Here is a 13047-nt window from a genome sequence, read left to right on the forward strand (position 1 = left end):
TTTAAGGGCCTGTTCCACGAGCATGCGACTGCATGCGGCAAGCGCGACCTAACGTGGTCACTGGAGCCGTACGGCCTCGTGGGGCGAGTCCCACTTCAATCGCCGGAGCCGTATGGAGTTGTGCGGAGCTGGTCCCAACATCGCGCGGGGCTCCGAAAAACTGACAGTGTTCAAAAATTCAGCGCGGCAACGGCCTGCCGGCCCGCAGCCGCTTCGACGCCATACGCACCGCCTCGACGGGCATACGCAGCGTCTCGACGCCGGACGCAGCGTCTTGACACCGTACGTAATGCGCGAACTTCCCACGGACTTCGCTCGAACTTCACATCACTCACTCGACCTCCGCGCGGACCCCGCTTCCGGTTTGGTCGCGCTCGCCGCACGCAGTCGTATGCTGGTGGGACCGGCCCTGTACGGGGATCACTCGACTTCCGTGCGACCCCCGCGCAGCCCCCGCTTCCGGTTTGGTCGCGTTTGTCGCAGGCAGTCGCATGCTCGTGGGACAGGCCCTTTACACTACCACGAATACTCATCAGGGTGCACGTAACTTTTGACACTACTCCTAAAGGATACCATTCTAAACACACGAGGACGTAGTAGTCGCTGCACTTGCGTACCTTGACTGTGCACCCGTTCGAGATTAGCCATTCTGTAGTCACAAAGTAGTTCAAATACTATCAGGCACTTTTCTGCCGATTAGAGCACAGGAGAGATAGGAAGCAGTGGGTATAGTGCAGGAATACAATAAATACGCTTCCTTGATCGTGTCCCTACGATGATCTCACAGCTCAAGAGTGGCCTAGACAGCGTCCAGTCTAGGCACCACAAAGGTCCAAGATGCTGCCAAACCTTCCTGACTGAGGATCATCGAAAAGAGGTAAGGAGGGAGTCACCAAACGTAACAACAAAAGTCAATTTGTCTGCTCTCTCCTGACTCGCAGTCTCATCTCTGCAATCTTGTAGCTGTCGCTATCGAACCATCCCAAACATTCTCTAGAAAAACAATTCAGGGCAGGACATAACACAGTAAATGGTAGAGCCCTGGAATGTGTTTAGCAAAAGAGAAATCTGGCAGTGCAAGTGCATGATTCCCTGAAGGTGGTCAGCCAGCTGGACAGGGTGGTGAAGAAGGCATTTGATATGATTGCCTTCACTGGGAATGGTGCTGAAGTGGAAATGATTGGGAGCTTCAAGTTCCTTGGTATAAATACTGCTAACGATCTGCCAAGAAGGCACACCGACACCTCTACATCCTCAGGAGACTGAGAAATTTGGTACATCTCCAGTGACTCATACAACCTACAGATGCACCATAGGGGCATTCGTCAGTATGCAGAAAGCATACTGCATCACAGTTTGGTTTGCAAACAGCTCTTCCCAAGGGCACAAGAAATTGCAGAGTTATGGATGTAGCCCAGATTGCCTTTGAAAAGCTTCCAACATAACCAAAGATGTCCCACACTGGTCAATGCTTCTTCCCCCTGCTCCTGTCGGGCAGAGGATACAGAAAGCGTGCACCTCCAAACTCAGGAACAGTTTCTTCTCCTCTGTTACTTGGCTTCTGAACGGTCCTTCCATAAGCGAAGTTACTGTCCAATTCACCACTATCCCATTGAGGACATTAGACTTTCTCTCTGGAACTAGTGTGCTATAATGCTGAGAACTATATTCTGCACTCTTATCTTCCATTTTGCTCTACCTACCCATTGTACTTGAATTTGGCCTGATTGGATTTATGTAATGATTTGATCAGTTAGCATGCAAAACATCCAGTAGCTTTTCACCATACCTTGGTACACGTGAGAATCTAACTAAAACCTAATATGGTCAATAATATTGCCAGACTCAGGAACAGCTTCCTGCCCTCCATTATCAGTTTCCTGATTGATCCTTCCATAAGATAGGGTACTGTTCGATTCACCTCTATCGCAATGAGGACATTGTAGTCTCAGGAACTGATGCGCTACAATGCTCAAGAAGGCTGAGAATTATATTATGCACTCGGTATCAGTTTAAATTGATTGTGTATATATACAATATGGTGTATCTGATCTGTTTGGATAGCACACAAAACAAAGCTTTTCACTGTACCTCGGCATTTCAGTCTTGGAAAATAGTGGGAGAATTAGTGGAGCCAGCTAAAGGCAGCTAAAATTGAGAGGCAGGATAAGGGAAAGGAAACCAGTGGAATGGTTGAAGCATTCCAATTGCCGAATTGAACACCTTATAAAAATAAAGGTAGGTGTAACGGACTGGTCTATTGGGGGTGGCTGTGTTGGTAAGGAGGCTGTGTGGAAGTGAAGTGCTGAGGTGGGGTGGGGTGGGGTGAGGTGAGGTGAGGTGAGGTGAGGTGAGGTGAGGTGAGGTGAGGTGAGGTGAGGTGGGGTGGGGTGAGGTGAGGTGGGGTGGGGTGAGGTGAGGTGAGGTGAGGTGAGGTGAGGTGAGGTGAGGTGAGGTGAGGTGGGGTGGGGTGAGGTGAGGTGGGGTGGGGTGAGGTGGGGTGGGGTGGGGTGAGGTGGGGTGGGGTGGGGTGAGGTGGGGTGGGGTGGGGTGGGGTGAGGTGGGGTGGGGTGAGGTGAGGTGGGGTGAGGTGAGGTGAGGTGGGGTGAGGTCAGGTGAGAGTCTTTGGCTCAGGAGTCTTAAGTACTGTGTTTAGGGCAAGTGTGAGTCTTTGGTTCAGGTGTCATTGGTGAGAAGATTGAGGCAAGGAGGCTACCAGGGGTGGTAGGAGGATAAGGTACAGTCTGCTCTTGTGTGTGAGTCTTGTGATTTTTTTCTCTCTCTTTCTTGGTTCAGTTGCAGTGGTGATGGCAGGAGCATTGGTACATGCTCCTCCTGCAGGATGTCGGAAGTCATGGAAACTGCTGGTATCCCTGATGGCTACACCTGTGGGAATTCCATCCAGGTACAGCACCTTAAAGACTATGCGAGGGAACTAGAGTTGCAGCTGGATTACCTCACCACTCAACTGGGTCTCGCAATAAGTTATTTTTCCTTGCAAAATTGTCAATAGAGTTGATCACTTGTCAAATACAATGAACCCCTACGGTGAAATTGGTCGATGCATTCTTAAGAAAAATTTGTCTCTGATGACTGTGTCGAGGCTAGATTAACAAAAAAATCCTAAGCAGCTTTTCTCTACTTACCAATTTCCAATTTAACTTTTAAGAAGTTCTTGGCACTGCACATGGGGCAGCAAGGTGGCGCAGCGGTAGAGTCGCTGCTTTACAGCGCCAGAGACCCGGGTTCGATCCTGACGATGGGTGCTGTTTGTACATTCTCCCCATGACCGCATGGGTTTTCTCTGGCTGCTCCAGTTTCCTTCTGCCTTCCAAAGACATACAGGTTTGTAGGTTAATTGGCTTCAGTAAAAGATTGTAAATTGTCTCTAGTGTGTAGGATTGTGCAAGTGTACAGGGTGATTGCTGGTCGGCACAGACTGTGGGACGAAGGGCTTGTTCTGTACTGTATCTCTAAACTAAACTTTAGCCCCTGATCGAAATTACATTATAATCCACTAGGCCCTCATGATACAAATTGTGGTCCCTAATTTACCGATGTGGGAAAATGCTATACAGCAGAACTACCTTTAGTTATATATAAATAAACTTTTGCCAAATAAAGTCTTGGCAGGACACAAAACTAAATACCCAGCTTTTCTTCAAATAACAGGATCTTTTATATTCCGCATACAATTTTCCATCTGTTAGCCCAGATAGATATGTGTTACCAAACTATGAGATAAGGGAACAAGATAATACTTAGGTACACAAAAATGCTGGAGAAACTCAGCGGGTCCAGCAGCATATGAGTCTGAGTTTCTCCAGCATTTTTGTGTACCTTCGATTTTCCAGCATCTGCAGTTCCTTCTTGAACAAGATAATACTTAGTATTGACTCTCAGCAATCACGAGAAGATTCCCTCTAAGCCCATATATTTTAGGGTAAATGGGGTTCCACAATCTTACCTTGTTTAAAAAATATAATTCGATACAGCTGGAAAATCAAGCAAGGGAGTTCAATGGTAGGCAGTGATCATTATTAGAAGAAAACATAACTATTTAACAAACTAGTGTGGATTCAGAGTATTGTTAAGACACGTAGACTAAGTAAATGTTGTGTTGCTTTGGGAAGAAATATTACATGGGCTTTTATACTCGGAGCAGTTCCTTTTCTCTTAGTTTGAGTCTGCTTAATTTGTGTTATTGGTTAACTAATTTCATGATTGCCAACACATTATTTCCTTATTCACAACAGCAACATGCTGGCTCCGTGATTGCTGACATCAGTATCGGTGCAAGCGCTAATTTCCCAGTCAAAATATTTGCTGCAAATTGGTGTTTGGAAATGAGCATCAGTAAGATTCTTCTGGACCATATGACAGCAATTACTGCATTTCAACCCAGAATGGGAGGAATGTAAGATCACTACTACCAATATATATCAGCTGGACACTGCAATTGTCTTAATCATAACATGAATAACAATGATCGGATAAACTAAATAACAAGAGTATAAAAATCTACAAAGAAACAAGAGTATATATTTTTTCTTTCAGGGACCTAGGTTTGAGTCCTTTAGTTAGGCAGATAGAGTTATACAGCACGGAAAAAGGCTCTTCGGCCCAACTTGCCCATGCCGACCAAGATGCTCCATCTACACTCGTCCCACCCACCCATGCTTGGCCCATATCCCTCTAAACCTTTCCTATCCATGTACCTGTCCAAATGTCTTTTAGATTTATGAAAAAGTTGCCCCTGGGGTTCCTGTTAAATCTTACCGCTCTCAACTTAAACCTGTCCTCTGGTTCTTGATTCACCTCCTTGGCCTAATAGACTGTGCGCATTTGGCCTATCTATTCCCCTCATGATCTTATACACCTCTATAAGATCACCCCTCATTCCAAGAAATAAAGCCCTAGCCTGTCCAACCTCTCTCCATAGCTCTCTCCATAGCTCAGGGCCTCAAGTCGTGGCAACATCCTTGCAAAACTTCCATACACTTTTTCCAGCTTAACAACATCCTTCCGAGATCAAGATGACCCAAACTGAACACAATACTCCAAATGCTGAGGAAGGGATGGGGGGGGAGGGAAGGGATGACGGGACAAATCGGTGTGCATCCAGATGGGGAACAGGGAAGAGGCAGTGAAAAAAGGGGGGGAAAGGGTTGGGGGAGGTGGAGGGAGTTGTTTGTTTATTACCCCAAAATGCAACTCAATGTTCATGTCGTTTGGTTGTAAGCAGAATATGAGATGCTGTTCCTCCAGTTTGCGTGTAGCCTCACTCTGACAATAGAGGAAGCTTAGGACAGAAAGGTTGGTATAGGAATGGGAAGGAGAATTAAAATGGTTAGCAATTGGGAGATCCTGCTGCTCTTGGTGGACAAAGCGCAAGTTTTCAATGAAACGTTCGCATAGTCTACGATATTCATGGTAGGATATGTTAAGGAGGAAGGTACACATACAGGATGAAGATATATGGGACAGATATAGTCAAGAGATTATAGATAGGAGCTCAGCCACAATGATGTGGGAGGGAGTTATTCTCACTGTTTGAAGATGTTGCATCAGATGGTGGCAGACAACTCGAAAGAGACCTGCACCAGGCTGACCTGGCTGCCACACATTAGTGTCTGTGGAAGTTTTAACATCTGGTTCTTAGTCATGGAGTCATAGAAACTTGGTCCAACTTACCCATGGTGAACAACATGCCCAATCCCACCAGCCTGCATTTGGCCAATATCCCTCCAAACCTATCCTATCCATGGACCTGACCAAATGTTTATTAAACATTGTGATAGTAGCTGCCTCAACTACTCTAGCAGCTCATTCCATACACCTAGCACCCTTTAGGGTAAACGTCTCCCCTCGGGTTATTCTTAAATCTTCCGCCCCCCCCCCCCCCCCCCCTCATATTAAACCTCTGGTTCTTGATTCTTGTACTGGATAAAATACTCTGTGCATTCACCCTATCTATTCTTCTCATGATTTTTTACACCTCTATAAGATCACCCTCATCTTCCTGCGCTCCAATTAATAAAGTCTCAGCCTGCTCAACCTTTCCTTATAACTCAGGCCCTTGAGTCCTGGCAGCATACTCATAAATCTTTTCTTGCAGCTATCAAGGCACGGCTTAAAAAGGCACGGCGCCTTAAAAAGACACGGTGCTGGAGCATCTCAGCAGTTAAGCAGCATCTCTGGTGAATATGTTTATGTGACGTTTCGGGCCAGGTCCCTTTTTTTGCAGTGGAGCAGAAAAAATGAGAAACAAGGAACTGCAGATGCTGGTTTCCAGAAAAAGACTCATTTGCTACTGTAACTCAGCTGGACAGTATTATCTCTGGAGAACATGGATAGGTGATTCAGGTCAGGACCTTTCTTTCATAGTGGAGTAGTAAAATGTAGAAACAAGGAACTGCAGATGCTGATTTACAAAAAAATGACAAAGTGCTGGAGTATCTTTGAGGGACAGTGATGCAGGTGGTAAAGTTGCTGCCTCATAGCGCCAGAGACCCAGTTTCAATCCTGACTTTGGGTGCTGTCTATGTGGAGTTTGCATGTTCTCCCTGTGACCGCATGGGTTTCCTCCGGGTGTTCCGTTTTTTTCCTACATTCCAAAGACGTGCGGGTTTGAGACTGAGGTCATGGTCAAGACTGAGCTGATGGGACAAACCCTGGACAGCCAGTGCCTCATTAGCTGCCCACAGACAATGAGGGATTGTGCCTCCTCTTCAAAGCAAAGACTGAGTGACTGGTCCCCCTCACATGGCTAGTGGCGGCGCGGCTCCGGCTGCAGCGGCTCTCCGGCAGTCCTGTTTGTTTTGTGTTTTTTTGGGTTATTTTCGTTTTGGTTAGTCTAGTTTTGGTTTTTAGTTTGTGTTTTGGGGGGGGGGGGGTTGAAACGGGGCTTGCTGTCTCTCCCTGCGGGGGAATGCGACTTTTTTGTCGTATTCCCCTTCTCTGCCTCCGTCTGCGCTGAGGCCTAATGGCGGAGCTGGCGACCTCGAGGCTCAGGAGGCAGAGCCCGCCAGGACTCGCACTGAGCTCGCTCCCGTGAGGACGGCCCGGCTCGGGGCTGGAACAGGGCTTTCGTGAGGGGCTGTGACGGCCGGCCCGAGGAAGGAACGGTGCTCCCGTCGGAGTAGCCGAGCTCGGGGAGGTACGGCGTTCCCAGCCCGAGGGAGGAGCGGCGCCCGGTCGGGGCGGCCCAGCCCGAGGGAGGAGCGGCGCCCGGTCGGGGCGGCCCAGCCCGAGGGAGGAGCGGCGCCCAGTCGGGGCGGCCCAGCCCGAGGGAGGAGCGGTGCCCGGTCGGGGCGGCCCAGCCCGAGGGAGGAGCGGTGCCCGGTCGGGGCGGCCCAGCCCGAGGGAGGAGCGGCGCCCAGTCGGGGCGGCCTGGCGCGAGGGAGGAGCGGCGGCCTGGCGCGAGGCTGAGACAGTGGCAGTACTCACGTGAGGGCGATCCGGCTCGGGGCTGGAACGATGCTCCGGGGGCTGGGACGGCAGTTCTGGTGGCGGTGGCCTGAGACCGGGGGTTCGGCCGCGGGCCTGCGGCTGCGTCAGCAGGTCTGGTGAGCGGCAGCTTCGACTACCCCGGGCCGTGGTGTTTGAGCCGCAGGACAGGTTTTAACATCGCCCGGGGGGTATCGCCTCAGCGCAGAAGGAGAAGAGGAGGGAAGAGACTGCAGCCCTAAGACTTTTGCCTCCATCACAGTGAGGAGATGTTGGGTGGACTCACTGTGGTGGATGTTAATATGTGTTTATTGTTGTTTTTTATTGTATTGTATTATATGTATGACTGCTTAAATTTCGTTCAGACTTCGGTCTGGATGACAATAAAAGGCTATTCTATTCTATTCTATGGACACTGACAATGACGGATTGCGCTCTCACATCAACCCGGACCTTTTCATCATTATTGTCTCACTATAAACAAACCATACCACCTGTGTTCACCCTACTGCGAGAGTCCCCAATGCCACATTATGTAATGTCTCATGCAACTTTAGTTCTATGGCTGTGCAATGAGAAACAGTTCATTAATGACAAAACAAGGAAATGTACACGCTGGTTTACCAAAGAAAGATACAAAATGCTAGTATAACTTAGTGGGTCAGGCAGCATCCCTGGAGAGCATGGATAGGTGATGTTTCGGTGAGGACCTTTTAAATATTGCGGTTGGGTGGGGTGGGGGGGAGAGCTAGGGGAGTAGAGGAGCAGGACAAGGAAGGGTAGATCATGGGTGAACACAGACTAAGGGAGAGTTTGATTGGCAGATGGTTGGATAAGGGCCAGAGAAGAACACCCATAAAGTTTGAGACAAAAGGATTAGAGAATTGTGAATTGTGAGGCTAGAGGATTGACGGGGTGCAAATTGTTTAGGAATGTAGGGTGCAAGGTCAGCTAGGGCTCAGGAGGGGGGGATGAATTAGGAAAGGAAAGGGCTCCACTGCAAAAGAAGGGACCTGGCCCGAAACATAAACATATTCTCCAGAAATGCTGCCTAACTGCTGAGTTGCTCCAGCACTGTGTCTTTTTGCCCTGGCCGTCCTCCACTGTCAGATTGAGGCCACACACAAATTGGAAGAACAGTATGTCATATTATGCTTGGACAGTTTACAACCCAGCAGTATGAATATTGATTTCTCTAATTTTAAGTAAACCCTGCATTCCCTCTCTCTCTGCCCCTCCCACACCCGTCAACCTGCCAGTTCACATCCATATATCCCTTCGTTATCACCTCTTCCACAGGCAACAATGGACCATTGTGGGCTCCACCTTTCCTTGGTCATCGGTGCCAGCTCTGATTTGTTCTGAACCTTTTCATATCTTGTGTCCCTCCCTCCGATTCTCAGTCTAAAGAAGGGTTTCGACCTGAAACATCACCAATTCCTTTTCTCCAGAGATGCTGCGTGAACCACGGAGTAACTCCAGCATTTCGTGTCATATCTAAACCAGCATCTGCAGTTCCTTTCTGCACATAGAATAGAATAGAATAGAATGCCTTTTATTGCCATTCAAACAGACAAGGTATGAACAAAATTTCATTCCTGCGACATTACAATAAAAACCAAGACACACACTTAACACAATTTACACAAACATCCATCACAGTGAATCTCCAACACCTCCTCACTGTGATGGAAGGCAAAAGCCTTATCTCTTCCCTTTGTCCTTCTCCCGCGGTCCAGCAGTCCAACTGCAGCGTCGAGGCGACTTGGGCTCACGATGTTAAAGCCCCCGGCGGGCGATGGTAAGTCCCGCGGCCGTTTAAGCCGCGCCGAGCGAAGTTAGGCCCTGCTCTGAGTCATTTAAACCCCGCGTTTCCGGCGGGAGAAGTTGCCGTTGCGGGAGCTCCGAAAAGCGGTCTCACACCTGGGACCTGCGAGCCACCGATGTTCATGTCCACCGGGCCTGCGTCCGGAGCCTCCGAAGCTCCGAAGTCGGGTTGCAGCCGTGCGCCACCACAGCTCTCCCCGCTCCAAAGTCGGCCAGCTCCGCGATGGCGAGTCCGCAGGCTCCGCGACTGTATCCGGTTGGTTCCGGATGGAGGCCGCTGCCGGCTCCACGATGTTAGGCCCAATGACACCGGAGACCCAACAGGGAAAAAGTCGGGTCCCCGTACAGGGGAGAGATTAAACGGTTCCCCCCCCCCCCCCCACATATACAGAGCTAAAAAATAATTAAAATTAGAACCAAAAACATACATTTAACGGGCCAAAAAAAAAAAAAAAAGACAGACGGACGGACTGCAGTCGAGCCGCTGCTGTTAGGCGCCGCCACATCGTGTGTACAGGCGCTCGATGGTCGGGAAGGACTTGATGGGCATGTTTCCATGCTGTATCTCTAAACTGAACTACTAAACTAACCGGGTTTCCATAAAACCACACCTGGATCTGGTTCACCTTACCTAAAAAGAATACATTATGTCCTATAGAGCAAAGATTCACCAAGCTGATTCCTGAGATGGCAGGCCTGTAATATGAGAAGAGATTAACTATTCAAGGCCTCGATATTCTACAGTTTAGAAGGATGAGAGGAGACCTCATTGGGAAGTACTGAATTTTTAGAGAGTCAGGGAGGATGCTTCCACTGGCTAAGGAGTCTAGAACTCGGTAACAGTCTGAAAATACGGGCATATCATAAGTAAGTTTGAATCTTTGAAATTCTCCACCAATCGAAGAATATTAGTCAATGATTCCATTCCAATCAGAAATTGTTAGATTTCTGAATATTTAATCTTAGAGATAGCTGGGAGGAATTAGTAAGTATATTTCACAAATATCTAGAGACTGCAGATAGAAACATAGAAAATAGGTGCAGGAGGAGGCCATTCGGCCCTTCGAGCCAGCACCGCCATTCATTGTGATCATGGCTGATCGTCCCCTATCAATAACCCGTGCCTGCCTTCTCCCCATATCCCTTGACTCCACTAGCCCCTAGAGCTCTATCTAACTCTCTCTTAAATCCATCCAGTGACTTGGCCTCCAATGCTGGAATCTCGAACAAAAAAACAGTGGTGGAGGAACTCAGCTGATCAGGAAGCATCCGTGGAAGGAAATGGACAGATGACGTATCGGGCTTCCTTCTTCAGACTGATTTATAAGAATGTATAAGATTTTATAAAATTTATAAAATAAAAAATTATGTTTGTTCGTATTTCTGCTGAATATATCACATTATTTATATTATCCAAAAGAGCTACTTAAATCAAGAATATCATCCATAATTTAAATCAAAGACAATTAAATTTAACTTCAAGAAAACTTTTTATAATTCAAAGACAAGAGGGCAAACCACTCAAAGTTTCTGTATGTCATCCTCACATTAGCTCTAATAGCATTTCTATCACCTTAGTCTTCCTGGGTCTTTAGTTGCTTTTTGCCTGCAAAATGAGTTGTCTTCACCTTTCCAGTGATGATCCTCACCTTGTGAGCACCACAGGAGAGTCACAGGAGCAAACTTCCATCCTTCATGCTGTGGCAGAGAGTGCTGGCAAAGTAACTTGCTATGCCACAGAGATGCCAACAACAATTAGTTGTGGTACTAATCTCACAATCTGCAGAGCATGCTGTGCAGCTTGATGGGCCAGAGTGCGAGAAGCATATAAATATAACATGACTTTAAATTATCAATGTCACAGCTTTGTGTGCTCAACATAGAGAAATGCTCATAGGGATAGATAGAGCAACAACAATACATGGCATTTCATCCTGCCTGAACAGACATTACATGTTGAGGATTTAGAAGTCTGATCTTCGTTACTGAACCATCCAAATATACAAAAATTCTGCATTTTTCACAATTTACAATATATATTTACAATGCACTCATAAGAAATTAGAACTCATAAACTTCACTGATGTAATCTTTATAGATAGCATTTATCATAACTGCAATCCATTTATCAAGCGTTTTTTTAAGATATGTACATTCCAAATTATAGATATGTCCAACACAAGGGCGTGCACAGGAATTTAATATTTGTTAGCCTAAAGACAGTCCATCTTTTGTCAATCTGAGGGAGATATGACTTGACGTACCAGTCTTACCCATATGTCAGATTGGATTAGTTTAGTAAACAGTTGGACTTCTGCAATCTATTTCACCTAAAGACAACACATAAATTACTCTAGCTTACTCTACCTCACTCGAAGTGCTTACTCTTCCAACTCATCAAGGTAGGATTTGATGTTGTTCTCAGGATTGCCAGTGCAATATTATACCCACTATGTCAGTGTTGTGACTTGAGCTTAATTTTTTCCATGAGTTAAGGGCCTGTCCCACTTGGGAGACCTCCACTGCGACCTCTGGCGAGTTTGCCCGCGACCCATAGTCGCGGCAAGGTTGCTCGAGAGTGGTCGACCTTCATGCTCGAGAGTGGTCTCCGCGTAGTCGAGGCCTCAGCTAGGTTGCGGCGTATTTTTCAAGGTGTTAGAAATTGACCGCGACTAAAAATAGGTCGCCGTGGGAAAAATCGATACATTTTTAGTCGTAGGTCTAGTCGAAGTCGGTCGTAGTAGGTCGTGATGCTAGTCGTAGGTACTCGAAGGTCGTCGAAGGTAGTCGAAGGTAATAGCTCTGGGGTGAAAAAAAGGTCAGTAGAAAAAAAAGGTAATTTAAACAGCAGAACGTCACCTCTTTCACTCATGCCTTGCCTTGATGTGGCTCAAACATGCCTTGATGTTCATTCGTGGCTGGAGAGTTTTTTGGAGAGACGTGTTTTAGAGATGGCATAAAAAAGGCAGCAGCGCAGGGGGAGGGCACAACCCTCAAAAAAACCTGCCATACATGTGTTGCCCACCCAGGAGGAGGAGTGGCAGGAGGTGATGCCACAGGAGGTGATAGTGCAGGAGGTAGCCCTGCATGAGAGACCCCTGGAGGAGGAGACCAGGGTGGTAGTATATGCCCCCACCACCACCCCATCCTTCACTGCCTCATTTGAAGGCAGCAAAGCAGCCCTTTCTCCTGTGTCTGACACAGCATCAGAGGCAGATGCCCCATTGGTGGTGAGGGAGGGCTGGAGGAAGGTTATGCCCTACACCTTCACCAGGCATCAGGAGGGGGTCCTTGAGGAATATTTCCAGCAGAATGCCATCCTGTACGATAAGGATAATGAGGGGTACAGGGACAGGGGCAAGAATGGCATGCTTGCCATCCACTGCCGCACATGTGTGCTTAAAGTTCCATCTTTTGTCAAAGCCCAGCACCACTCTATTCCAGTCATCTGCTGCATTGGGACAGTCCATCACATCATCTCCATTCACCCATTGAGACCTCTTCTTGTGCTTCCTCTTCACCCCTGCTCTTTCCCTTCTGCCTTTCTTAAAAGGCTGCTGAAGCAAAAGGGCTACTGCAAACAGAGTAGTTGTATTTTTACTAACATCCTCCAAACTAGTTCCTTCCTTGCTTGCACGGTTCAGAATGATTTTTTTTAAAAGCTGGGAGGCATTTTTTAGTGAGAAAAAAATGTAGACATGACATCATTTTATCAGGTGATCATTTGAGCTGTAGACACTCGTCACTGGTCGTTGTTAGTTTTCAATGTTT

Source organism: Amblyraja radiata, chromosome 11 (assembly GCF_010909765.2).
Source record: "Amblyraja radiata isolate CabotCenter1 chromosome 11, sAmbRad1.1.pri, whole genome shotgun sequence".
Lineage (NCBI taxonomy): Eukaryota > Metazoa > Chordata > Chondrichthyes > Rajiformes > Rajidae > Amblyraja > Amblyraja radiata.